Here is a 26,032-nt window from a genome sequence, read left to right on the forward strand (position 1 = left end):
TATATAAAACTTACAACATTAATTTATCAAGTAAATATATATATATATACTGTATATACAGTGCCCTCCATAACTATTGGGACAGTAATGACAAAATTGCTTTGTTTGCTGTGTAGTCAAGACAAAGATGAATATGAGACAAAACTACACAATGTCACATTTTATTATTAGCCGTTTCAACACATACATGTTTTACCAAAAAAAAACACAGCACTTTTAGAGTTCACCCTATTATCTGATGTGAGCATAAGTATTGGGACAATTGAACTTAAGCCAGATGTGAAAGTTTAAAAGCTATTATTTAGTTGCAGATCCCTTGCGTGCAATCAGAGCAGTGAGTCTGCGACCCATAGACATCACCAGACTCTTAGTCTTATCCTTTGAAATGCTTTTCCCAGCATTTAATGCAGCCAATTCCAACTGTTGCTTGTTTTGGGGAGTTTCTGCCTTTACTCTCCTCTGCAGCTGGTGAAATTCATGTTCAATAAGATTTAAATCTGGAGATTCACTTGGGCAATCTAAGACTTTCTATGAACTGTCAGTGTGACAGTGTTTGGGTCATTGTCCTGAGGCAACATGAAGCACTTTCTGTGTCATTTTCTTGAATATTGGCAGCCAAGATGGTTTTGTACCCTTCCAAATTCATTCTGCTACTGTTCATCATACATTGTCATCATTAAAATTGAGAGGGCCTATTCCAGAGAAAGCAATGCATGCCCATGCCATAACATCACCTTCACCATGCTTTACAGATGAGGTTGTATGCTTGGGATCATCTGCAGTTCCTTTTTTTCTCTCCACACTTTTGCTTTCCCATCACTTAGACAAAGGTTAATCTTTGTCTCATCGGTCCATAAACTCAGTTCCAAAAATCCATTGGCTCACCTTTGCGCTTTTTTGCTAACTCTAATCTTGCCTTTCTATTTTTGGTGCTGGTCAGAGGTTTGCATCTTGCTGCAGCCTCTGTAGTTCTGTGTCAAAGTCTCCTGCGGACAGTAGACTGTCAGAACATCACCCCAGCTTTCTGGAGGTTGGTGGTGATTTTACAGACACGTATTTTAGGGTTCATTTTCACAGCTTTTATGATTTGTCTGTCATCAACTGCTGTTGTTTTTCTCAGCCGATCAGGTCATTGTTGGTTGCTGATGTCGTCGATGGTTTCCAAACTCTTGATTTCTCCATGCCGTTTGTTTCTTGAGGCCTTTGGCAATGCCAAGACCATCAGAAATGACAACTCGTCTCGCTTTGTGAGTGGACAACATTTTAAGTTACAAATCATTTTCATTTTTCCCCACTGTATTTAAAGACAATATTCCTTTCGAACAGGGCAAGTTTATCTGGATCCACTTTGCTGCCGGTGGCAAGCTAGCATCTGCTGATATTGAGACTTGTAAGAAAGATCTTTGATTGTTTACTGCTTTGTCTTTTATGACTCCTACTCTGTGATATGTGCATGTACACACTTTAGGGACAATTCATATTTTAGGGACAAATTTGTGCCCAGAAATGAGCTATATAGGGCATCTGGGAATGTCTTCATTTGCCTGTCTAAATATATAAATAAAGTTGTTGTTGTTTTATTAATTCTACAAATTCAGAAGGTTTTCTGTTAGAGTTAGTTGAAAGATGATTAATAATATTAATAATAATAATAATAGTAATATTTTACCAGGATAGTCCCATTGAGATGCAAAATCTCTTCTTCCAGGGAGTCCTGGACAAAATGGCAGCACAAAAAGTTTCACAATAAAACAAGTTACAAACACATAAAGCTAACAACATTTAGCCCTGCACTCAAGTGATAACAAATCAAAAATTACTTAAAGCAAGTACATGCATTTATTTATTAGGCCTGTCAAGCGATTAGATTTTTTTTTAATCTAATAACACAATGTGGAGATTAATTAATCTAATTAATGGCAAATTAAACACACATAAAATCTGTCTGAGAAATTACCTGTTTAAAGAAGATAAATTGAGAATTTCAGAAACCCCTGAAGTCATATGGATGATTTTACCGATGTCCTTGCTATGTTTCTGGGCCTTGATCGTGTAAGGACCCTTGCTGTCTATGGGATGGTCAGAGAGCTGCCAGATTCCATCAAAAACATCTTAATTTGTGTTCCGAAGATGAACGAAGGTCTTACGGGTTTGTAACAACATGAGGGTGAGTAATTAATGACAAAATTTGGGTTAACTATCCCTTTAATATTTGGGTTCAGAGCTTCAGAGTTGGTGAATTTAAAATCATTTTCAGTTTGGTTAGGTGAGAGAGCTAGAAAATGAGGTGGAGCTGGAACAGAGAAAGGCGAGCGAGTCTGTGAAAGGAATCCGTAAATATGAGAGACGCATCAAGGAGCTCACCTACCAGGTCACTTTCTCTGAAATAATGTCTTTTTATTCATGCAAAGATTTTATAAAACCTCACAAATTGTGATGAAGTCAATTTATGTCTTATGACTATGAATGCAGACTGAGGAGGACCGTAAGAATCTGGCACGTCTTCAGGATCTGGTGGACAAACTCCAGCTGAAGGTCAAGTCCTACAAGAGAGCTTCTGAAGAGGCGGTATGTTTAAACTAATTTCAGTAAATTGTATGCATTTCTTGAAAACTAAAGACATTACAATCATGCTCATGTTTAGGAGAATTTACTAAATTTGTTTAACTTTGGTTGCACAAAATATATCTTAATTTGAAGACAAAATAAACATCATATGAAGTTTTCTTTCTAAGCCACATTTACCTTTAGCTTTTACATCAGAAGCTTACATACAGCATGAGTATGATTACCATGATTTTCTGTTTTGGGGTTGAATCAATTTGGATTGTAATAAAATTTAAATAAAACTGGCTTAATTGCTTGGTAAATGATTGCTTAAAGGGGTCATATGATGCTATTTTAAAGATCATTATATTGTGTATTTGGTGTAACAGAATATGTTGACATGCTTTAATGTTCAAAAAACATTATTTTTCAAATACTGTACATTATATGTATTGTTTCTCTAGTGCTTAAATGCTTTGTGTCATTATTGTCTGTTTCTTTTAGCCTTGTAAAGCACTTTGGTCAACACTAGTTGTTTTTAAATGTGCTATACAAATAAACTTATATTGTATTGTATTGTATTGTATTATTGTAGGTTCTCTATGCCCCGCCTCTCTCAAACACTTCGTTTTCTACAAAGCCCCTCCTTCCGACAAGCGCAGTCTGCTCTGATTGGCCAGCTGACCCAGTGCATTGTGATTGGCCGAACACCACAAGCACGCACTTCCGGAAGGCCAAATAAAGTGCTTTTGCACTGAAATACACAGTTTCCCTGACATGCTGCATCAACACTACTGCGGTTCCTGAAACCACGCCTTCTTTCTTTGCGTGCACATTTGGGCGGCATTATGCAAATCTTCCCACATAGTGATGTAGATATGTGGGGGCGTGTTAGAACGAGCCATTTTAGGTAGGTGTGGCTGACTCTTAACTTTTAAAAGAATATCTCTTTGGATTTGAGACTTTAGTCTTTGCAACTTTACAGATCTTCGTTATGCACCAAGAGCTTGTAATACTCCAAAGAGAAAGGAAAATTTGAAATCGCATCATATGACCCCTTTAAAAATACCTCCATGTGTTTTTCAGGAGGAGCAGGCCAATTCTAATCTGGGCAAGTTTCGTAAACTGCAGCATGAGCTGGATGAGGCAGAGGAGAGGGCTGATATTGCTGAATCTCAGGTCAACAAGCTGAGAGCCAAGAGCCGTGACACTGGATCTAAGGTGAGCTTGAATCAGTATACAAATGTACAATGACTTGACAGATGTTATGCATGCTATAATTGAAAGTATACTTTACGGCAAGCTAAACTTAAAGCAACAATTTGACTGTGTAAAATGTTTCAATAACTTTCCAACAGAAGATGATATGATGTTTACACAAAAGCCTTGATAACTCCTTTGAAAAACCTGTTAGAGCAATGAAATTTTGCAAGGAAATATGGAAAATGTATAACTATTTTTTAATAAGATAAATTAACCTTACATCTTTGTCTGTTTTTCTTCTTTGAACAGAAAGGACATGATGAGGAATGAAGCTCTCCCCTCTCTCAAAATCTGGTGTGTCTCTTTGAATCCATTAGTCTCCAGATCAATAGAATAAAGAAATGTGCAAATTGAATTTCTGCCACATTGTTTTTTGTTTTTTTTTGGCATCATCACAAGAGGTATAAACTATGTGTGTGTTTACAGAACTTTTCAAATCAAAAGTGAAGTCAAATAGTCCAAATACTTGCTAAAACCTTTTTGATCAGGTACCAGCTGGCTATTCAAAATTGGCATTGTGTTAAGATTTGTTTGGTGCTCCGTTTCACACAGTTATGAGTATTAATGTACAAGTAAAAATGTCTGCAATGAAATCCACATCATCTGCAGGTCAGTCTCCCAAAACTTGAAGTATCATTAACTCATAGGTTATTAAAAATGGTCAGGCCCTTAACACACAGTACATGCAAACGGTTCTAATCAATATAAAATCTGTAGATAACATACATTATACAGTTGACTTACCTTCTCTAATGGTCCCAAAAAAACAAAACAGTTTCAGAAGAGTGAACTGTCCAGTACAGGACTGCTCAATGGGATGTGACTGTGCCTGTTGTTGCTCAAGGTGATGCAGTTACTCCAACAGACGTGTTGAATAAAAAAAGAGTCGGGGAAGGGAGGGGGTTACTCAACACTTGAGAGGATGAAGAAAATGTGGCAATTTTAACATTTGTCACTTGTGCTATATTAAGAGCTCGACAAAGCTTAACACATACTATATATGAGTGGAGCCTCTAACGCACATACTGTACTGTAAAACATCTTTAGGCAGTAAAGAGGTTTTAAGGATGTAAAGACTTGAACACAGAAGCTTGAAAATGACAATTTTTCTGAGACTTAATAAATTGGAGCCAATTTGTGCATTAACATTGTTGAATGAGAGGTATCCTAAGCTTTTAAAAGATCAAGGTAGTTAAACAATATGTTAAGTACAGCATTGAGGAGGCATTGTTCTCCTTCAATAGGTCATGTAACTTAAGTAGTAAGAGTTCATGCCAGTAATGGACATCTGCAGATGAGACATGTCCTACATACTATGTCTCAAAGCATGACACCACCCTTCCATCGCAGGAATTTAACAGGTTATCTTTGTCCTCAAGGCTAAAGTAAAGGAAACAATGCCGTGTAAACAAGACAACTTGAAGGGTATGGCCCCTCGGTCAGCTCTCTGAGGGACAGTGACAGCCATCAAACACACTATGTGAACCAGTGCTCTGAAGCATATGGGGGCTATCCGTCAAGTTTTCATCAAGGGCACATGATGTAGCAGATGCACAATGCATTTAGACCTATACTGCCTAGAGTGCCTTTGTTTTTTTTTGTTTTTGAGATATTTAAATACAAATCAATTTTGTCTTTATAATTATACTGTTAAAACTGAAATAATTTGAGATATTTTATATGTTTTGGAAACATGTATAAGTTAATGTTAATACTTAAAATATCAGCTGCACACTGAACTCGTGAGCATGGTTCTTTGGATGCTCCAGTCTATCATGATAATGTGCTGATGATCGTGACAATTGCAGTGTACAGCTACAGCCACTGTAACCCCTCTCTCCCGGGTCCTCACCGCCACACCTCGTCCTCGCTCCGAGTGGGTCTCGAACCCGGGTCTCCGGCATGGGAGGCGGACGCATTAACGAGGAGGCTAAAGACTGCAGCCTCTAGCATCAGTCGCTAGTGCGTCTCGGTTTACCTGCACAGCACTTACTCGCTGGCCTCCGTTACACCACCAGAGAGTGTACAGTAGTTTATATTCTTCTGTTATTTTGGTCTTAAATACAAGGGGTGTTATCAGCATAACAATTGTGAATACATTTCAGAATTTCTTTGCAGCAGTATTTGAAATGATAAAAACAAAACTTGATGACGCTGTTATCCAAAATGATTTGAGAACATTCCAAAGAGTATCTTGTGCTTAAATTTTTTACCAAAACTATATAAACTGAGTCACCTGATCAATGGCACATTTACTGTCGTGACCAAGAAGCAGTCTGAAACATTTACTCATTTAGCTGTGTTTACATTTTTTTTCAAAAACTTTTTTCCATGTTTAAAGGGGTCATATGATGTGATTTCAATTTTTCCTTTCTCTTTGGAGTGTTACAAGCTCTTGGTGCATAAAGAAGATCTGTAGAGTTGCAAAGACTAAAGTCTCAAATCCAAAGAGATATTCTTTATAAAAGTTCAGAGTCAGCCACACCTACCTAAAACGGCTCGTTCTAACACGCCCCACATGTCTACGTCACGATATGGGAAGATTTGCGTAACGCCGCCCAAATGTTCACGCAAAGAAAGAAGGTGTACATTTTATTCTCGCTGTAGTATTGTTGCCGCTGCCGCCATGTCGTGAAGGCGCTGTGTGTTTCATTGTGAAAGCGAAACTACTTTGTTTGGTCTTCCAAAAGAGGACGATATCTGCTTCGTCATGCCTGGAGCTGATCCGTGCTGGTCGCTGAGGGAATACAGCAACTTCGCGCTGTGGATCGCCGGATCGGCTTTACTCCGCTCACTCTAGCCCGCCGTGTGTTTCGTTGTGAAAGCGAAACTACTTTGTTTGGTCTTCCAAATTTTTAATCACAGTTTTTCAAATATAATCTCAGACCAGTGTTATTTTTCTATCACTGAGAAACGATTCGTTTTTATTAATATTTTGAATTATTATTTTTACATTTTCTGCTTTCATTTTAATTTTAGCTAGTTTTAGCAATTACTTCTGTTTTTGTCTATATTAAATGTCTATATAGTTTTTATTTATTTTTATTTCAGTTTTAGCTTTAGCAACTTTAGTACATTATTACACTAAATTAAAATAAGAAATGTTGCCTTGAAAATAAGTTTACGTTTTGTAATATTTTATGTCCGTTAGTGTTTATTTTATTTATGGTTTTAGTTCACAATAATAACCTTGTTTTGAACCCCACTGTATATCTCACTGAAACTATAATAATACTTATCTCTTGGCTCATTTAGACAAGTAAATGTATTTTCCTTGCCGCTGGTTGCATTTATTGAATGTGCTGCAGTTTACAGTTTAAGAATTACACTTATAGTATTGTTGTCTTTTAATAACATTATTAGTAGCAAAACTAGCTGCATGGTATGAAGCAGCAGAAGACACAAAGTTGAGACACAGTATATTCCTGTTACCCAACAGATGCAAGACCATTCTATTCCACTGACAAAAGGAAGCTCAGATTACAGAATTTATTAGCCACAAGGTGCCACCGTTTCTTCCATTCTTACTCCTGAGTGCTGATAAACCAGGGTGAGCAGACAGCTGAGAATGAGGCACTGTACAGGATGAAGGGCCTAGAATAGATTGCCCAAGTGTTAAGACTAAGTAAGGTGCTTGTTGAGAGGGTGCAGAATAACTGAGAGACGAGAGGTCAAGGCAGGCCCGAAGCCTCACAAAAGGTCTTGAGTAATGGCTCACGCGGCTCCCCTACAAATCAATGCTGTACATTAAGGCTGTTTAGAAACAGATCTGAGGCTAATTTGACCTGCTCATCATGTTCTTTCTGCTAAGATGGAATAATTATAACAAACAAGCACCTCCATATTATAGTACCTGCATGACTGCTGTAATGTTTTCAGAATATAATCACTTCTCTAAACACACAAATTGCTTTTTGCACCTTACAGAATCCTTTCCATGCATTTGTTTTGGGAATCTTTCTTAAGTTGGAACTCGATACTCGAGGAACAAATGGATGAACACGAATGAAGCTGTTGTTCATTTGAATGACTGTACATGAACTTGGTACAACCTGTAAAACACAAGTGATGGATTTATCATTGGGTAGTCAAGAAAGGTCATAGCTACAAACAAGAACAAGCAAGGGAGTTGCAGCTGTCTCTGCATTAGGCGAGAACAAAAGGTCGCAAATATCCATTTTTGCCGTTACAGCTGTCTACTGACAATTTTACTGTTCCGTGACAGCCATCTTGCTCGTGAGGCATTGTTACCTTGTCTTTATCCTTGAGCACAAAGATAAACCTGTGAAATTCCTAGTGCATGCCTTTCTCTCTTTGAGGACAGAAAATGATACACAGTTCTAGAAAAGCATCCAAGCGCAGCTGAAGCATATCATGTGTTTGTGACAAGAAATATTTGCACTATCCATAATGTGAGACAAAACATTGTTGGTGGAATCTGTTAATTAAGCTTTGTATGGTTATGATTTGATTTAAAAAAGATTGTGGAAAGCAGGTTTATCTGTGATGCATTATACAAACGAGTGTTCACACCTGTAATGTTAAATTGTAAAATTTAGATTGTTTTACAGCAGCACAGATTATTTAGATTAAATTGTTCATGAGGACAGAACAATAGAATAGGATGAGTTTTTATTAATGATGTTTATTTTTCATTGCAAGGACTTGGACTTGATTGGATTTTGTCTGGTAAGGAAGGCTTTTATGATCACATTTTTATGCAACATTTTCATTTTGAATCTTGTTTACTGAAATATTAGGTATATATGGTGGACATGCTCATGATAATTATCTTTATTTGTATATGCTAATATAGTGTCTATATTTATAAGATTACATTATTAGATATGTTTCATTTGCTGTTTTTAATTGTAAGCAAGTTTTATAAGTTCAGATAATCTTGTCATCTTTGCCTCAGTCTGACTGAAAGATGGGGGATGCTGCAATGGCGGAGTTTGGACCTGCTGCTCCGTTCTTACGGAAGTCAGACAAGGAGCGTCTAGAGGCCCAAACTCGCCCCTTCGACATGAAGAAGGAATGCTTTGTGCCTGATCCTGAGGTTGAGTACGTCAAAGCCTCCATCACCAGTAGAGACTGTGACAAAGTCACTGTGGAGACTGAATTTGGGAAGGTAAGGTCTAATCTCTGTATTGTTTATATACAGTAATGGTGTCAGTGTAGAGTACATACAAAAGTTCTTTAGATTTGAGGTGTGAAACATCTTTTGCATGTTATCCACAGACAGTAACTGTGAAGGAGGCTGATTGTTCATCCTCAGAACCCGCCAAAGTTTGATAAAATTGAGGACATGGCGATGTTCACCTTCCTGCACGAGCCCGCTGTGCTGTTTAACCTCAAAGAGCGTTACGCAGCCTGGATGATCTACGTGAGTCTTAAAACACTCACACATTCACTTTATCACATATGAGCAGATCTGAAGCTGCTGTCAATCTCTTACAGACCTACTCTGGGCTCTTCTGTGTCACTGTGAACCCCTACAAGTGGCTGCCAGTGTACAACCAAGAAGTCGTCATTGCTTACAGAGGCAAGAAGAGGAGTGAAGCTCCTCCTCACATCTTCTCCATCTCAGACAATGCCTACCAATACATGCTGTCAGGTGATGATCTGACTTTTTATTTAGTTTTTTTTGGAGATTTATAATGCAATGTGTATATAAATTTCAATTATTGACTTTCTTTAGTTTTTTTTTTTTCTCACAGACAGAGAAAACCAGTCTGTCCTGATCACGTACGTAATGCATATCATGATGTAGTATAACATTTCTCCTTTCACCAATATGTTCTTTCTATGCTGCTTATTATTAGAATTTTAATGAGCTGTTTTTATTCTAAGTGGAGAATCTGGTGCTGGAAAGACTGTAAACACTAAAAGAGTCATTCAGTACTTTGCCAGCATTGCAGCAGCGACAACCGGCAAGAAGGATCCATCAGTGGAGAAAAAGGTGAAATATTTCTCAAAGAATGGCTAAAACTGGACAGATGAATATACCTTCCATATAGCATAGCATACAGAAATAATGACTATATTAATGATGTCTGCATAAGCTAAATATTGGTGTCACAAATTGATGTAAAATTATTTACTGTCATGCATTTGTATGTATACAAACTAGGGCTGTCAAAATAAAATTTGAATTTCGAATATTCGTCGAATTTAAAATAAAAATCCACATTCGAATGCAAAAACGTTGCATTCGAATTTTAGGTGTGTGTTAATGGAGGCAGCCTTATCAGTGGCGCACGAGATGCGATGACGATGAGCGTGTCCTTGCATTATAATGTTTTTGTTAGCCTATCCAGTTGAAGCCACTAGATGCGGCGCTGCTGCATTGTTAATTACAAATATTGCGGGAAAAGAGAACATCAATGCGGAGAAGATCTTGTTTACGTCAAAACTGAAACCAAGCCGTTCACACAGAGCGCATATTTCGCGCATTTTCTAGAGGGACATCTATCAGCGTTGCTCTCGCGTCTCGCACAAAAGAGCCGCATGTTTAGAAAGCCATGTAAAATTAATACAAGTTCAACTTTGAAAAAACATATCTCGAGTCTTTTTGGCGGGGTTTATCCCATCTCACTGCAACTCGTGTTTTTAAATGAAAAATGTACTCTGTGTGATTGGCTTTCGGCCCTTTGTAGCCTATTAAACTATGCATGATGCTGTTTGTTGCAACTTAATTATAATTGGTTTATAAACATTATTTAAATGTTTTTAAATTTAAACATTATGCACTTTTTTTTCACAGATAGTCATGTTATCTTATTCTTTGAATAAACTTGCATTAGTAATATTTTGCTTGATGCGCCCTCTCGTGGCCTCAGGAGAGAAGCCAAAAGCTTTTCTTCACCCTAACTGAAAGTATGCATTTTAAATTCGAATATAATTCGAATTTTGATAATATTTAATTAAAAAAATTCGAATTTAGTTTTTCAACCATTTTGACAGCCCTAATACAAACAACATTTTTGTTTTCCCTTTTATTTTTCTACTAGATTCTTTATGGATTTTTATTATTATTTTTTACAAGACTACATAAAAAGTCATAAAATATATGGTTGTTAACTGAAAAGTGGGGTTTTCAACCATTAATTTTAAAATTTGATTCTCAGGGTACTCTGGAGGATCAAATCATCCAGTGTAATCCTGCTCTGGAGGCTTTTGGTAATGCCAAGACCATCAGAAATGACAACTCCTCCAGATTTGTAAGTGTTTCACATTGGTGTTGTTATTTTATATTGGTTTCATGATATTCTATATGAGCATGTTATGTATTGTAGTCTTGCTATATTTACAGGGTAAATTTATCTGAATCCATTTTGGCATCAGTGGAAAGTTAGCTTCTGCTGACATTGAAACTTGTAAGTACTCTACTGCCCAGCATCATTCCAACAAGCACACAATGATGAAATGTGTAACTGTTTTGATATTTGTCTATTTATAAATTAATTTAGATCTGCTGGAGAAATCTCGTGTCACTTATCAGCTGAAGGCTGAGAGAGACTACCACATCTTCTACCAGATCTTGTCTCAGCGAAAATCAGAACTGCTGGGTAAAATTACCTGTCATATCTCTTAATATTACTGTTTCTAATTAGAATTTTTTTTTCTTATTATTTCTTTCTGATCTATATTCCCATTTCTGCTTAGAGATGCTGCTCATCACCAACAACCCCTATGACTACGCCTACATCTCGCAAGGAGAGACACAAGTGGCTTCTATTAATGATGGTGACGAGTTGGTGGCCACTGATGTGGGTGTTTGATAAATCATAGATAGTTCACAATATAAGATACCACATTATACATATTTAGAAGAAATAGTCCACCCAAAATTCTAAATTCTGTCATAATAACACTTTTTACAACATGTCCTTGATTTCCATGCAGCAAAAGAATATAACGATCAGGGGCTGTCAGCTATATGATAGTACTATTTAAGGAAAAGTGTAGTGTGAACATGCTGAAAAACATCTCCTTTTGTGGTCCACAGAAGTCAATTATACAGGTTTAAAATGACCTGAAGATGCGTAAATTATTCTCAATTTTGGCCAATCTATTCCTTTAAAGATTTTAAAGGAAGACTTTTAATGTACTTGGCAAAAAGAAGAATATTAAGCATTTGGCATATATTCTAACACGCATTGTATATTTGCTGCAGGAAGCATTTGATGCGTTGGGCTTCACCCAAGAGGAGAAGAACGGCATCTACAAGCTGATTGGTGCCATCATGCACTACGGCAACATGAAGTTCAAGCAGAAGCAACGAGAGGAACAGGCAGAGGCTGATGGGACTGAGGGTCAGAATAACTTGGAATCTCAACTTCATAAAGGGAAAAAACTCTAAGATATGTTGTATATAGAGTTATAGATCTGTATTTTTTTAACATGTAGATGCTGACAAAGTCGCATATCTAATGGGCCTAAACTCAGCTGACTTGATTAAGGGTTTGTGCCACCCAAGAGTCAAAGTAGGAAATGAATGGGTCACCAAGGGACAGAATGTCCAGCAGGTAAAAAATGAAAAGTATATTCAAATGGCATTACAGGCTTTCCAACATACAAACAAAACCACATTCTTCACATCACTGTAAAACCAATCTGTACAGATTTCAGTGGGTCAAATTCAGCAAATGTAATATTTCCTTGTCAGGTGTACTACTCTATTGGTGCTCTGGCAAAGTCAGTGTACGAGATGTTCCTCTGGATGGTTGTGAGAATCAACCAATCCCTGGACACCAAACAGCCTCGCCGGTACTTCATTGGTGTGCTGGACATTGCTGGATTTGAGATCTTTGATGTAAGATTACATCAACTGATTATTGTTATTCAATAACTTCAGTTTTTTGTTACTTTGCCATTGTGATTATAAAACATATCCCACCTGCAGTTCAACACCTTTGAGCAGCTGTGCATCAACTTCACTAATGAGAAGTTGCAGCAGTTCTTCAACCACCACATGTTTGTGCTGGAGCAAGAGGAATACAAGAAGGAGAGCATTGAGTGGGAGTTCATTGACTTTGGCATGGACTAGCGGGCTTGCATTGAACTAATTGAGAAGGTGGGTATATATTAATGAATATACTGTGATTGTGGGGCGGGGGGTCCTATTTTTTAGTCTTAACTGTTGTAGAAAACTGGCATATTGACTGTCACAATCTACTACTTATTTTAGCCCATGGGTATCATGTCCATCCTTGAAGAGGAGTGCATGTTCCCCAAAGCCAGTGATGCAACATTCAAAGCTAAGCTTTATGACAACCACTTGGGCAAAAATCCTAACTTCCAGAAGCCCAGGATTGTCAAGGGTAAACCAGAGGCCCATTTCGCCCTGGTTCACTATGCTGGCACTGTTGACTACAACATTTCAAACTGGCTGGTGAAGAACAAGGATCCTCTCAATGAGACTGTTGTAGGGTTGTTCCAGAAGTCAACTCTTAAGCTGTTGGGTATTTTGTTTGCTAATTATGCTAGTGCTGACTCAGGCAAGTAAACACTGATGTATGATATGAAACTATAATAAGCACTAATTTGACTGTATAATAGTAACAACAACAAATATCATGTATTTCACAGCTGCGGACTCTGGAGGTAAGGGTGGCAAAGGAGGTGGCAAAAAGAAGGGCTCTTCCTTCCAGACAGTGTCAGCCCTCCATAGGGTATGTAAGGTTATTTAATAATTTAACACTGCTTTGTCTTTCATGGTTTTATTGCATGTAAATTCAAATCCTCTATGGTCTACCAACAGGAGAATCTAAACAAGCTGATGACCAACTTGAGGTCAACTCACCCTCACTTTGTGCGTTGCCTGATTCCAAATGAGACTAAGACTCCTGGGGCGATGGAGAATCCTCTGGTCATGCACCAGCTGCGCTGTAACGGTGTGCTGGAGGGCATCAGAATCTGCAGAAAGGGCTTCCCCAACAGGATCCTGTATGGAGATTTCAAACAACGGTAAGTATGAAACTAAATGGCTTTTGTGTCTTGCAAAATAATTGTAGGTTTGACTTCCAAGTTATTGCAAATTGCATCAACAACTCTGTTTGCATTTACGCATCTACTAGAAATAAATATAAATACATACATATAAACATAAAAAAGAAAGTGAATAATGCACAAATAGCATACAATAATTGTTAATGTGTTAGTGTGTTAAATTTTTCTCGTGTGTGTTGTCGTTTTTGAAGGTACCGCATCCTAAATCCTGCTGCTATCCCTGAGGGACAGTTCACTGATAACAAGAAGGGTGCAGAAAAACTTCTTGGTTCTCTGGACATTGATCACAACCAGTACAAATTAGGACACACTAAGGTATTTTATATTAACAGTAACTTTTTACAAAGCCACTGTTTCATTTTCATCGCTGCTGATGCAATATTCTTTGCTATTCAGGTGTTTTTTAAGGCTGGTCTTCTGGGACAACTTGAGGAGATGCGAGATGACCGTCTTGCAATTATTATTACTGGAATACAGGCTAGGTCTCGTGGTTTTCTATCAAGAATTGAGTTCCAGAAAACTGTGGAAAGAAGGTTCGTTTTTAGCTCTTCAGCCTTAAATGTTTTTACCAACTTACAAGATATAATGCAAGACTGAACATTCTTTTTTAATATCTACAGAGATTCTTTGTTGGTGATCCAGTGGAACGTACGTGCCTTCATGGGTGTCAAGAATTGGCCCTGGATGAAGCTCTACTTCAAGATCAAGCCTTTGCTGAAATCTGCTGAGACTGAGAAAGAAATGGCCAACATGAAGGAAGAATTCACCAAGTTGAAGGAGGCTTATGCAAAATCTGAAGCCCGCAAAAAGGAACTTGAGGAAAAAATGGTTTCTCTTCTCCAAGAGAAGAATGACCTTCAACTTGCAATGCAGTCTGTAAGTTCACATGGGGCTAATATTCTGCAATTTAATATTTTCACAAATCAAGAAAAAAAATTCTAAATTATTAATAAATCATTTTTTTCACTCTGAAAGGAGCAAGATAATCTTACAGATGCTGAGGAGAGATGTGAGGGCCTGATCAAGAGCAAGATCCAGCTTGAAGCCAAAGTCAAAGAGCTGACTGAGAGGGTGGAAGATGAAGAAGAAATTAATGCAGAGTTGGTTGCAAAGAAACGAAAGCTGGAGGATGAATGTTCTGAGCTCAAGAAGGACATTGATGATCTTGAACTCACTCTGGCCAAAGTGGAGAAAGAGAAACATGCCACTGAGAACAGATGATCTTGAGCTCACTCTGGCCAAAGTGGAGAAAGAGAAACATGCTACCGAGAACAAGGTCAGTTTTCAACTCTGAACATGTTAGAGAAGCAAGAATGGTGCGTTAAGAGTTCCTTGATACAATGGCATAATTCAACAGGTTAAAAACCTGACAGAAGAGATTGCAGCTTTGGATGAGATCATCGCTAAGCTGACCAAAGAGAAGAAAGCTCTGCAGGAGGCCCATCAGCAAACACTGAATGACCTCCAGAGTGAGGAAGACAAAGTCAACACACTCACTAAAGCCAAAGCCAAGCTGGAGCAACAAGTGGATGATGTAAGAGCAAGACAACATAATTAAAATAATGAGGTTTTGTGAGGAATTGCATATTTATTTTTAATCATTATTATTTATAATTATTATAATAATTTTGGATGAAATTTAGCTTGAAGGTTCTCTGGAACAAGAAAAGAAAATTCGCATGGATCTTGAGAGAGCTAAAAGAAAGCTTGAGGGTGACTTAAAGTTGACTCAAGAGAATGTGATGGATTTGGAAAATGATAAGCAGCAGATGGAGGAGTGTCTAAAGAAGTAAGCAGTGTTTCCCATTCATTAACTTGACTGTGACGGACCGCCACAGTTTCAAAATAAACCGAAAATATATTTATACTCCTCATTATAACATGAAAGGTCTTTAACGTTGTGTTTCGTGCCATTGCTTTTGCAAAGTGTCAGTCAAATGAACTAAGCGTAATATGGCTTTATCCCTTCATCAAGCCTGTTTGCGCCGCATGTTTCAAAGCCAAGCGTGCACTTTACCAGAGCGGCTCCTTTCACAGTAAATGCAGCGAACTCTGTTTTTGAATGTTCTGTGAGTTTAGCTCGCATCTGCGGCCACCAGTTACGCTTTGTTTTTACATCAGCATAATTTTATTTTAATTTAATGGGCAAATGTTGACAGTATTGCACTAGATTTGAACTGAGACGCGTTTGTAAACCTGTTTTCACAGAAGCTGTAGTTTTCCACCAAAATAAAAGTTCATAGGTTTATCTCTTTCAAGCAAGGACTAAAATTAACAGACGCAAACAAAGGAAATACTGTACAGCCAGAGCAAGCTCATTGTTTATTGAAAGAAAAATGTAAATATTGGGGTGGGGGTTTATATGAATAGATTTCTGAAGGGAACTGACTTAAGAGAAGTTTCTATGGCAGTTTCCCACTTGTCACTGCTGTTTTATAAGCGCCACCTGCTGTCAGAGAGTGAAATTCAGCCTGCCTGCTGTTTTTGTTTAATGCAGGTTTTAGCATAATTTCACAAAGCTGAAGTAGGCCATTCTGTTTTTGCTTCAAATGTTGAATTGATACAATCAAAAAAAAAAAAAAAAAAAAACTGCTCATGCTAAATGTGTGTAGCATCTTTGTTTGTATCATGATTAAAATGCAGCGGTTGATTCTAATTTCAAATGACATTTTTTTTAATTATTAAATATGTTAAGTAGTTGTAGTAGCAGCAACTGCAAAAACAGTTTCATGGCCAGGAAAAAAATATTTGTGGCCGGTAAATTTTCTTAAGTCACCAGCCACTGGCAGATGTGGCAAAAAGTTAGTTTTAGGCCCTGCTTGCAAGTGTAGAAATTTGGACAAAAACTATTGCAATTTCCCTACTGTAGAATAAGGTAAAATAATATAATATACCTGTGAAATACTAATTTTCACTTATTTTACAGTGCAGTTGTTTTACAATATATGGCTATTACTGTCATAGGAATAATAATATAACATTATTATTATTATTATCATTATATTCTAATTTGTTTGGTTTCCAAATTGAGTGTAATTTGGACTGAGACACTATATCACAACTAAAAAGAGGATTGAGTCCCCCTTTCAACCTCAAGTACAAGTCAATTCACCAGCATTTTTCTTTTAAGTTTGCACACTGAACCTGTATTGGAGTTCTTAATTTTGAACTCTCAAAGTGCACCAGATTTAACTTTAAAATGTACAAAATTTTCTTCCGGGGGGGCATATGTCCCTCCAGAAGAAACTGAAAGAGCTGCAGGTAAAATTGATGAATTCTTAAAAAGTTGGATAGTTGGACAGTTAGGAATGCTAACACTGGCTTTCCTCACATTACCAGGCTCGTATTGAAGAGCTTGAGGAAGAGCTGGAGGCTGAGAGAGCTGCTCGTGCCAAAGTTGAGAAACAGAGAGCTGATCTGTCCAGAGAACTGGAGGAGATCAGTGAGAGATTGGAGGAGGCCGGTGGAGCCACTGCAGCCCAGATTGAGATGAACAAGAAAGGTGAAGCTGAGTTCCAGAAGCTGCGCAGAGACCTTGAAGAGTCCACTCTGCAACATGAGGCCACCGCTGCTACACTGAGGAAGAAACATGCCGACAGTGTAGCTGATCTGGGAGAGCAGATTGACAACCTTCAGAGAGTGAAGCAGAAGCTGGAGAAAGAGAAGAGTGAACTCAGACTGGAACTGGACGATGTGGTCTCCAACATGGAGCAGCTTGTAAAGGCAAAGGTGAGTAAGAGAAAAGATGCTAAGAGTCCAAATGATCCATATATTTTGTGTTGTCAATCAATGAAAGAAATCAAATATCATATATTTAATTCTCAAGGCAAACCTGGAGAAAATGTGCAGAACTTTGGAAGACCAGATGAGTGAGTACAGAACCAAGGCTGAGGAAGGCCAGCGTACTATCAATGATTTCACCATGGAAAAAGCCAAGCTGCAAACTGAGAATGGTAAAAGCACAAAATATTGTTATGTTTTCCACTGTGTCATAACGATACCAAAAAACAGGAACATTTTTTGATATTGGATTTCAGGTGAACTGTCCAGACAGCTAGAGGAGAAAGACTCCCTGGTGTCTCAGCTAACAAGAGGCAAGCAGTCCTACACTCAGCAGATTGAAGACCTCAATAGACAGCTAGAGGAGGAAGTCAAGGTTTTCAAAATCTCCTTCTCAGTTCAATTTTTTCCTAAAGATTTAAGCAATTAGACATAAAAATTCACTGGAACCAAATATTTGTTTGTCTTTAGGCTAAGAATGCCCTGGCCCATGCAGTTCAATCTGCTCGTCACGACTCTGATCTGCTGAGGGAGCAGTATGAGGAGGAGCAAGAAGCCAAAGCTGAGCTGCAGCGGAGTCTGTCCAAGGCAAACTCTGAGGTGGCTCAATGGAGAACCAAGTATGAAACTGATGCCATCCAGAGGACCGAGGAGCTGGAGGATGCTAAGTAAGAAACCAACAATATTAAATCTTGAAAAAGTTTTGGTCTTTAATAATGAGACACAAAATATCTTCTGACTTTTCCACTAAGGTTTGTTCATGTTCGAATACATTTATATTTTGTATTTTGGTTATTTATGAAAGGAAGAAGCTGGCTCAGCGTCTGCAAGATGCAGAAGAAGCTGTGGAAGCTGTCAATGCTAAATGCTCCTCACTGGAGAAGACCAAACACAGGCTGCAGAATGAGATTGAAGATCTCATGGTGGATGTGGAGAGATCCAATGCTGCTGCCGCTGCTCTGGACAAGAAGCAAAGGAACTTTGATAAAGTAAGGGAAATATAAAGTTAATTTTATAATTACCTGGAAAAGCAGTGACTCAAATTTGCAAAATAGAAATAGCATAACAAAATAAAATATTGTTATGTAAAACAACAATAATCTTCAGAAAACGGTCAGTGTTAAATTGATAGTAATTTAAGTTTCTAATATAGATAGGGTCCAGCACTATTCTTTGCTAGAAAAACACTTGATTAAAACGGCTCTGCTCACATCTAACACCGTTAACTTTATCCAGGTCCTTGCTGAGTGGAAGCAGAAATATGAGGAATCCCAAACTGAACTGGAAAGTGCCCAAAAAGAAGCTAGATCTCTGAGCACTGAACTCTTTAAATTGAAAAACTCATATGAGGAGTCACTGAACCACCTGGAGAGCATGAAGAGGGAGAACAAGAATCTCCAAGGTAAGGATAGTTTTACAACTCCAAACCATTAGTTTAATTGCTTGTATTTGTGAGGTCATGGGTTATTTCTAATGCACAGAGGAAATCGCTGACCTCACTGAGCAACTTGGTGAGAGTGGGAAGAATATTCATGAGCTGGAGAAAGTTCGGAAACAACTGGAGCAGGAGAAACAAGAGATACAAACTGCTCTGGAGGAGGCTGAGGTAAAAGAAAAACAACAATTCCCCCAAAATTCATATTCATCTGACATATCTTAAAATTACCTATTTTTCCTCTTCATAGGGTTCCCTTGAACATGAAGAAGGCAAGATACTTAGAGCTCAACTGGAGTTTAATCAGATCAAAGCTGATATTGAACGCAAGCTGGCTGAGAAAGATGAAGAGATGGAGCAGGCTAAGAGGAACCAGCAGAGAGTAGTGGATACTCTGCAGAGCTCACTGGAATCAGAGACTCGCAGCAGGAGACTGAGAAAGAGATGGCCAACATGAAGGAAGAATTCACCAAGTTGAAGGAGGCTTATGCCAAATCTGAAGCCCGCAGAAAGGAGCTTGAGGAAAAGATGGTTTCTCTTCTCCAAGAGAAGAATGACCTCCAGCTTGCTGTGCAGTCTGTAAGTCAACATGGAAAAACAACGTCTTTTCACTTTTCACAAATAAACAAAATTAAAAAAAAATCTCAATGGTCTATAAATTCTTTTTTTCTCGCTCTGATAGGAGCAAGATAATCTTACAGATGCTGAGGAGAGATGTGAGGGTCTGATCAAGAGCAAGATCCAGCTTGAAGCCAAAGTCAAAGAGCTGACTCTTTAGGCAGTGCAGGAGTGCTGAGGAAAAAGCCAAGAAGGCTATCACTGATGCTGCCATGATGGCAGAGGAGCTGAAGAAGGAGCAGGACACCAGCGCTCATCTGGAGCGCATGAAGAAGAACATGGAGCAAACCATCAAGGACCTGCAGCACCGTCTGGATGAAGCTGAGCAGATCGCCATGAAGGGAGGCAAGAAGCAGGTCCAGAAACTGGAAGCCAGGGTAAGCTGCCGATGTTTTTGGAAACAAGTCTATTGTGTTTTCTGTAAAATGGTCATTCTGTTTGAATGTTTGAAAATCTTACACATCTGTTTGGTGAGAGAGCTGGAAAGTGAGGTGGAGATAGAACAGAGAAAGGCCAGTGACTCTGTCAAGGGGATTCGTAAATATGAGAGACGCATCAAAGAACTCAGCTACCAGGTAGAAAAAAAATATTGCCTAGAAGCATTTTTTTTGCCTTGTTTTTTTGATTGTTACTTATTAAATACATAAATGTATTCAATATATTAAATGCATAAAATGCAGTTTTACAGTATTTAAATATATAATGCGCATCCTTACATGTTTATGCTTTGCATAGACTGAGGAAGACCGAAAGAATCTGGCACGCCTGCAGGATCTGGTGGACAAACTCCAGCTGAAGGTCAAGTCCTATAAGAGAGCTGCTGAGGAGGCTGTGAGTACTTTTCCCTCACTGGTGCTATCATATGATATGATCATATTCAATTAATGTATATAACTAATTTGATTTTCACAAATACTGTTGCGTGTATTCTGTAGGAAGAACAGGCCAATTCTAATCTGGGCAAGTTTCGTAAGCTGCAGCATGAGCTGGATGAAGCAGAGGAGAGGCTGATATTGCTGAATCTCAGGTCAACAAGATGAGAGCCAAGAGCCGTGATTCAGGATCCAAGGTAAGAACAAGTAAAAATAAACACAGTTAATTTGATTAATATACTCTAAATCTGCACTCTCTACTGACTTCAGGATATAAAATCAGTGTATATTGTTGCAACAACTGCACTTGATGAAATGCATTTGTCTATGTACCTGGTGTGACAATTTAAAAAAAAAACGCACGCGCACACACACACACACACACACACACACACACTCACACACACATTAAACCATTTTGAACTGCATTAGGTTAACGTTCTTTTCTTTTAACATTCTGTTTTCCTTTTTGTTCTCAACAGAAGGGGGCTGATGAGGAGTGAAAATATTAGCTGGATCACTGCAAACACGGATTGCTGTGATGATCTCTTCTGTAGTTCAGTAGAATAAACCAGACATGCAAATTAATACTTCATCCTCTTTTGTCTTTTTTAACCATGCAGACATTGCAATATCCCAACATGATCCTGTACACAACAGTAAAACCTAAATGTACGTGCCACAGATTAGGATAGTTTTTTTTTCAATTGTCCTTTACCCCAGTTTTACCAAACATGGGTCTATTATAATACCTTCATCAATACAATCAAATAAGAATATTCAGTGAAATTCAGGGAAAATTCAAGTACCATACAGCATAGATACATTCTTATGGACACTATCTAGGCTATTATTCTTCTGTCTTACTGTCTATGGTGAATATGAATTATTGTTCTGAATTTGAATTAGTCAATATAAGTTATTTCTAGAAGCAGCATCGTTGGACTAAGCATTTACAGTTTAGGTAATGTCATTTCAGAAGAATCTCTTTCTCATCAATTAACTGGCAATATATTCTAAACCTGAAGTAACCTCCACAATGCTGTGAAAATGAGAGCTGTAATAGTCAGTCACCCCCACTTGAGGGCACCCTTGAATCTCTTATGGAGCATGCTTCCTTAGAAGGTGTCCATGCAGGGCAGGGTGGGGCAAGTTGTCACATTTCTGAACATCAATTTATGTATACATTTGTTATAGGCTTCAAAAAATCTACTGGAAATTTCCACTGTTATCGCCCAAGAAAAGGTTTAACACTTGACCCTTTTGTGACACTTTATAAAAAGTTTCAGTTAGATAAAATTAAAGCATTAACTACCATTAACTAATGATGAAAAACAATTTATTAAATTTAGGTTAATGGTAATGCCAGATGTACATTATTTTTCATTGTTAATTTGTGTCCAGCTTCGTAATATACCAATTTAAATTGATAAAAAAAAAATAAAAATAATAATATTAAAAAAAATGTAAAAACTAACTCGCTGGGGTATATTTGTAGCAATAGCCAAAAATACATTGTATGGGTCAAAATTATTGATTTTTCTTTTATGCCAAAAATCATTAGGATATTAAGTAAATATCATGTTCCTTGAAGATAATTAGTAAATTTCCTACTGTAAATATATTAAAACGTATTTTTTGATTAGTAATATGCATTGCTAAGAACTTCATTTGAACAACTTTAAAGATGATTTTCTCAATATTTAGATTTTTTTGCACCCTCAGATTCCAGATATTCAAATAGTTGTATCTCAGCCAAATATTGTCCTATCCTAACAAACCATACATCAATGGAAAGCTTATTTATTCAGCTTTCAGGAGATGTATAAATCTCAATTTCGAAAAATTGACCCTTATGACTGGTTTTGTGGTCCAGAGTCACAAATGCTCTACAAGTATTGCTCATTGTTAGTTCATGTTACCCATTGCACTGGTAACTAATGCATGTGAAAATACAAGAAAAAAATGTGTTAACTCTACCAATGACCAGATGTTTATGAAAATATACTCCTGGGATCAGTTTACTACTATGAACCGCTACCATATATCATGCAGCTGACTTCTGATCATGTCAGTGTTTATTATTTTCACTTATTGACCCAACATATATCCAGCTATAGAAGAATGAGTTTAGAAATTTAGTTTGGGAGACACGGTTCACAAATAATTTTATCCTAATTTCTGCTAACACATGTATGAGCTTTGCATAATAAACCAAACTTTATAGCTACTGAAACATAACATTGTGACAACTTGCCCCACTCTCCCCTACTTACTTATCAAAACACATTATATACACACTCTCAGTTACTAACCAAATGAAAGTAATCACAGATTTCACAGATAAATGTCATATTTCACCCAAAAGTCAAAGTAAAGACAAAACATATTTTGCAATGCAAACTTAATCAATTAATGGATACCGTTTTTGGATGATTTTTTAATTGTGACGTCATTTGGAAGACGTAAATTAAATTCAGTACAAATATAAATATTTAGATTTTCAATTGTACTTCACAAATGTACTTTACATAAAATATACCCTTTCCCATATAACAGCAGTGAGAATGAGATTAAGAACTGTGGGTGCAAATAAATATTTTACAGGTCCTAAAGTTAGACTTTGATTTCTTTATGCAAAACTGTTCTTTTTTTTCTTTTTGATTTTGGTGTGTAGTACAACCCTTGAACATTCATAACCAATGCCAATTGGAATTAAACTAGTATCAGTTTATCGATTTACTCATTTTACTTTTTTATTAGTTCTCACATATTATGATCGTGTGATGGTTTTAGTTTCTTAAAAGGTTTAATTCAGTATTCATGAAATATGATATTTATTACTTTTTAAAACATTTTCTCTGTCAATTAAAACATTGAGCAACTAAAATCAGAAAGAAAATGCATTACCTTTGTCTGTTCTTCAGAAGTGTGTTCAGTCTTCTGTAGGGAGCACAATGTGTGTGTGTGTGTGTGTGTGTGTGTGGCAAAGTCAGACGCCAGGAGCAACAGGAGTGAGGGGAAAAAGAAACATTTGCACAGCAGAGGTCAAAAGTCATGACAATTTGCATAATGGTAGCAAGTGTACTTGTAGAAAAGATGATAGATAGATAGATAGATAGATAGATAGATAGATAGATAGATAGATAAGCTTTGCATTTGTTGCAGTATTAAATATACAGTAGTCAACATTTGAAGTGGATCAAAAAAGTTAATCAAAGTTGTCCAACTTTTTGGTTTTTGGTTTTAGGACAACTTTAATGAAAGGTTTTGATCCACTTCAAATGTTGACTAGTGTATACATGAATAAAAATAAAATTACTTTGTTAATGTTAGTTAATAAAAAATGGAGCTGTTCATTGTTAGTCCATGTTAGCTCAGGTCCATTAAATAAGATTTGATGTAAATGTTAGAATTAATTTAATAATAAATGCTGAAATTATCATTAACTTAAACTAAGACAAAAAATTCTTAATTTTCATTGTTAGCCCAGGATAACTAATGTAGTTTACTGATGTTAACAACTGGAGCCTTATTAGAAAAGACTACTACTAGATAGATAGATAGATAGATAGATAGATAGATAGATAGATGTGCATCATGCAATTATTAATACCTGTATTCTCTGCTTCCATCATACAGCTGGCTTGAGCAAGGGATAACGAAGAAATGACAAGCAACACAATCAAAGGAGCCAAGGAATCATGGGACATCCAGTTGGACACTTGTCGAAGTAAATCAAACAAACAGACCCCCCCCAGTCTCCATTAATAGCCTGCTCAATGGTCATGATGCACAAAGGGTCAAGTCATTGACCTTATGGTGAGCCGAGACGTCAAAGGGCCTAAACAGCTGAGAATGAACCGCCTCCGTCTCAGGGAAGAGTGTGGATAGGAATGCTCCACCTCGTCATAGCAAGAGACGGAGCTGGCAGCTGAAGGAAAAGAGACAGGATGCTAAGGTTCTCCGGATCTCTTGTTAATCCAGAGTGAAGGCCTTAATGAGGCACTCACGCTAACCACTAAAACAATGTAAGCGACATGCTGCAGACAATGTCACATTCAACTCACAACCTTTAGAAAACGTCTGCTTGACCCAACCATCTGAGATGCAAACCAGAAATGATCTCTCAACCTCCAAGGACATAGTGATGGGTGGGTCCAACTGGCTAGTAAGAAAAACAAACAGGCAGAATAAACTTATACATCCCTAAATATACATAGGTATACAGATATGTATTGATTATTAGGACGTATGATAAGATGTTGTCCACAACCTACACTGATTTATACCTACAGTGCCGTGAAAGGTTTTTGCCTTCTTCCTGTTTTTTTTTTTTTTTTTTTGCATATTTGTCACACTTAAAAGATTCAGATCATTAAACTAATTTTTATATTACACAAAAATAATGCAAGTAAATAAAAAATGCAGTTTTTAAATTATGATTTCATTTATTAAGGGAAAAAAGCTGTCTAAACCTACCTGGCCCTATGTGAAAAATTAATTGCCCCTCCTCTTAAATCATGAAATAACTGTGATTAACCACATTATTTTAGAAAGCGGAGTTAAATTTCACTAGTCACACACAGACCTGATTACTGCCAGACCTGTTGAATCAAGAAATCACTTAAATAGAACCTTCTGATGAAGTGAAGCATGCTTAAAGAGCAACACATCATGCCCCGATCTAAAGAAATTCAAGAACAGATGAGAAACAAAATAGTTGACATGTATCAGTCTGGAAAGGATTATAAAGCTATTTCTAAGGCTTTGGGACTCCAGCAAACCACGGTCAGAGCCATTATCCACAAATTGAGAAAACTTGGAACAATGGTGAACCTTCCCAGGAGTTGCTGGCCAACCAAAATTACTCCAAGAGTGCAACGACGACTCATCCAGGAGGTCATAAAAGAACCCAGAACAACATCTAAAGAACTGCAGGCCTCACTCGCCTCAATTAAGCTCAGTGTTCATGATTCAACAATAAAGAGACTGTGCAAAAACGGCATCCATGGGAGAGTTCCAAAACAAAAGCCACTGCTGACCAAAAAGAACACAAAGGCTCGTCTCACATTTGCCAAAAAATATCTTGATTATCCCCAAGACTTTTGGGCAAATATTCTGTGGACTGATGAGACAAAAGTTGAACTTTTTAGAAGGTGTGCGTCCCGTTACATCTGGCGTAAAACCAACACAGCATTTCATAAAAAGAACATCATACCAACAGTCAAACATGGTGGTGGTAGTGTGATGGTCTGGGGCTGCTTTGCAGCTTCAGGACCTGGACGACTTGCCATAACTGATGGAACCATGAATTCTGCACTCTATCAGAAAATCCTGAAGGAGAATGTCCGGCCATCAGTTTGTGACCTCAAGCTCAAGCGCACTTGGGTTATGTAGCAGGACAATGATCCCAAACACACCAGCAAGTCCACCTCTGAATGACTCAAGAAAACAAAATGAAGACTTTGGAGTGGCCAAGTCAAAGTCCGGACTTAAATCC

The 26,032-nt window shown here is 37.6% G+C and overlaps 2 pseudogenes; both read left to right on the plus strand.

Annotated features, from left to right (window-relative positions):
* The first annotated feature begins 8,740 nt into the window (after window positions 1-8,740).
* Window positions 8,741-21,032, plus strand: LOC107676810 (myosin-6-like; annotated as a pseudogene).
* A 3,166-nt stretch (window positions 21,033-24,198) lies between these two features.
* The window catches only part of LOC107676811 (myosin-6-like), a 10,241-nt pseudogene continuing 8,407 nt past the window's right edge, over window positions 24,199-26,032 (plus strand).

The sequence above is a fragment of the Sinocyclocheilus anshuiensis genome, unplaced genomic scaffold (genome assembly GCF_001515605.1).
Source record: "Sinocyclocheilus anshuiensis isolate Anshui unplaced genomic scaffold, SAMN03320099.WGS_v1.1 scaffold184, whole genome shotgun sequence".
Classification (NCBI taxonomy): Eukaryota; Metazoa; Chordata; class Actinopteri; order Cypriniformes; family Cyprinidae; genus Sinocyclocheilus; species Sinocyclocheilus anshuiensis.